This window comes from Glycine max, chromosome 1 (genome assembly GCF_000004515.6).
Source record: "Glycine max cultivar Williams 82 chromosome 1, Glycine_max_v4.0, whole genome shotgun sequence".
NCBI classification, from domain to species: domain Eukaryota; kingdom Viridiplantae; phylum Streptophyta; class Magnoliopsida; order Fabales; family Fabaceae; genus Glycine; species Glycine max.
Genome location: NC_016088.4, coordinates 50,611,583 through 50,614,646, shown reverse-complemented (window position 1 = coordinate 50,614,646; position 3,064 = coordinate 50,611,583). Strand labels below are relative to the sequence as shown.

General features: G+C 36.7%; 1 pseudogene; it reads right to left on the bottom strand.

The window, feature by feature from the left end:
• Positions 1 to 248: 248 nt before the first annotated feature.
• On the bottom strand, positions 249 to 1,970 carry LOC113002416 (aldehyde dehydrogenase 1-like; annotated as a pseudogene).
• Between the last annotated feature and the right edge of the window lie 1,094 nt (positions 1,971 to 3,064).

The window sequence follows — 3,064 nt, the reverse complement described above, 5'->3', positions numbered from 1 at the left end:
ATATATAATATATTAAATAAACAGATAACATTGACACATTCAAATTTATTGTATAATAATCATAACCATCACCCAATGAAGAGTCAAAACGCGAAGAGACTTTAGTAAAAATATATTGAGATATTTGACCATTCTAAACGTCCAAAATCAAAACCAGTCGAGGGCGATGGACCTGATGGTGTAAATGTGACTGTATATGACTTGTTCTCATTTTGGTTGAAGCTCAAGAGTCAAGACATCCGGCTCAACTAATGAGACTTGTCTCCTAATTCAAGTGAAACCGGTTTTAGGTTGCTCATAGCTACAGCTTGCATCAATTCACGCCCTACTTCAACTGAACCACTAAAACTGAACTAAAGATACACAGCACAATGAAGGAAACTAAAATTTTAGTAGTCAAATCAATTAAGAAACTAGTACTTGTAAATATTTGACATGCAGTTTCTTATTAGGGAAAAATATCCTCTCCAGTGAATGATTTTTTTCTAGTAGGAGAGACAAGATGTTTATTACCGCATCTATGTCCATGTGTGAGCTTATAGCTGCACCAGCAGTTGGGCCAAATCCGGATACCACATTGACAACTCCATCTGGAATTCCAGCCTTTAAAACACAATCACATTAGCCTTGATTCAAATAATTATCTTGGTGTGACCCATGCATGTTTGATAAGGAAATGAAAGTGTGTGTTGATACATACCAACTTAGCTAGATGAGCACAAACCAAAGCAGAGAGAGGTGTTTGTTCAGCAGGCTTGAGGACCATGGTGCAACCTGCAGCTAAGGAAGGGCTAACCTTGGTGAAAAACGAGAGGGTGGGGGCATTCCAGGGAATTATGTGTCTCACAACACCAATTGGTTCCAAAAGTGTATATGCATGGAAATCCCCGTTCATTTTTAATACGTCGCCATGAATTTTATCAGCAGCACCTGCGTAACTCATTTGCAGATGTAGGAATTTCCACAGCCTTATTAATATAGTACAGCTTCCCAGCATCAATGGCATCAAATGCCGCTAGTTCTTCTATGTTTTCATCAATTAGGTCTGCCAATTTCATCATAACTTTTGCCCTTTCCTGGTATAGCATACCGATGTCAATATTAATTAATATTTTTGAAGAGGACAACATGTGATTGAAGGAATAATTTAAACAAAAAAAAACGATTTATAGTCTCAAATGTCCTTCCTATTTTAAATATAAAGCTTGTAAAATGCTCCCCTTTATTTAATAAAGTTCAGACCAGTGTCTAAGCAAGATGCAAACTCTATTGTCCACCTTTGGGTTTATTTCTCAGTTAATAATTATCATCAAGTTCAAATGACAATAAGGTCAAGAATCAAGACCTGATTTGATGAGTTGCGAGCAACTATACAATGCAAATAGTCCATGTGTCCCTTCAATACCATTTTTACTTTACGAGTTTCCTAGAAACATTAACACATGTTAGTCCATCAGCACAAGTATAGTTATAAATCAAGTTATCCAAGAATTATATTCACCTTCCGTGAATACATAATTACATACAACATCCCAACAATATTGCACAAGAATCACCAGATGCGGCAAAAACAAATCCCCCTTACAATTAAACAAAAAAATATTGACACAAACTGAATCTTGAAATAACAAACAAATTATTGTGACAAACACTCAAAAACAATTACAAACATGAGTGTTGTCAGTAATAGCATTATTCTCAAGGATAGGTGAAAGCGGACCCCAAGGACCTCTGAAAGACAATAGTGTGTGGACATATACAGGACAATCAGAACCAAAAACAGATGTACAAAGGAACTGCTGATTGTAAACTCATATTAATTACCTGCTAGCAGAAGGAGCAAACCCTATGGTGTAATACGTAAGGGCAATCCATATCCCTGATTCCGTAATGGACAGAGGGATCCTAAGAAGCCATATACGCAAACCAAATGCCCATGCACAATATCCACCAGAGATGCTTTTTCTCATCTCATCTCCAACACAATGTCGGCACAAATATCCAATCCAAGTATGCTACACCCTTCATGAATGCATCAATCTCAGGGTCTGCCTTTATTCCTGCTTCTCTCTCCCTTCTTGACAGTTCCTATCGAAGTAGGCAAACATCGCATGATAAACATACGAAACATTGTACTCCACACTGCAAAGTGAAAAAAAAATATTAAAGACCATCAAACAAGATAAACTCATAAACAGATAAAAAAAAAAACCTACTTCATCTCGTACCCATAAAAATCTTGTTAATTTATAACGATTCATGAATATAACTTAAAGGAGACTTAATTTGTTAATTTTTTTGAAGTGAGAAAAGAAAAAAATAAAGAGGAGAAAAGTTAGAAGCAGGGTAACGCACTTGATATGTTCGTTTATGGTAGCCTCGCTGTCATCCGTGTATTTCTGGCCAGTGAGGGAAGCTTGTGGGACGGGGGGAACAAGGTCGAGCTCCTTCTTGACCTCTTAAAAGGGAAGCTTGTGGGATGGTGGGAACAAGGTCAAGCTCCTTCTTGTGGGACAATGAGATTCCAATTGCAATGATAACCTAGAGCTTCTCGTGAGACTTTCTCTCCCGTGCGGTTCTCTTCGGACCCTTTTTCTTCGGCTTCCTCGGGCTCCAGGTCATCATCGTCATCGACGACAGTGAGGGTGATGCGGATCGGGTCTTGCATGGTAGAATCGTGATCTTGGTTAGGGTTGGGGGAATTATGATTGGGGAGGCTTAGGGTTTCAAGGTAGAATCGTGATCTTGGTTAGGGCATGATAATTTCTAAGAAAGTTTTTTTAAAATCATTTTCGTTTGAAAAATCTGTTATTTATAAAATTATCACCACCTTACCTATTAAGATGATTTTTAAAAGTCCTCATCGAAAGTAGGTTGTAAAAAAAAATTTAGTAGTGAATATTATAGGAAATATTAGAATAATTTATATTTATAGATATATAATATATTAAATAAACACAAGAAATTGCCACATTCAAATTTATTGTATAATAACCATAACCATTACCCAATCAAGAGTCAAAACACTCTTCTTAGAATTAGCGAAGAGACTTTAGTAAGAAAA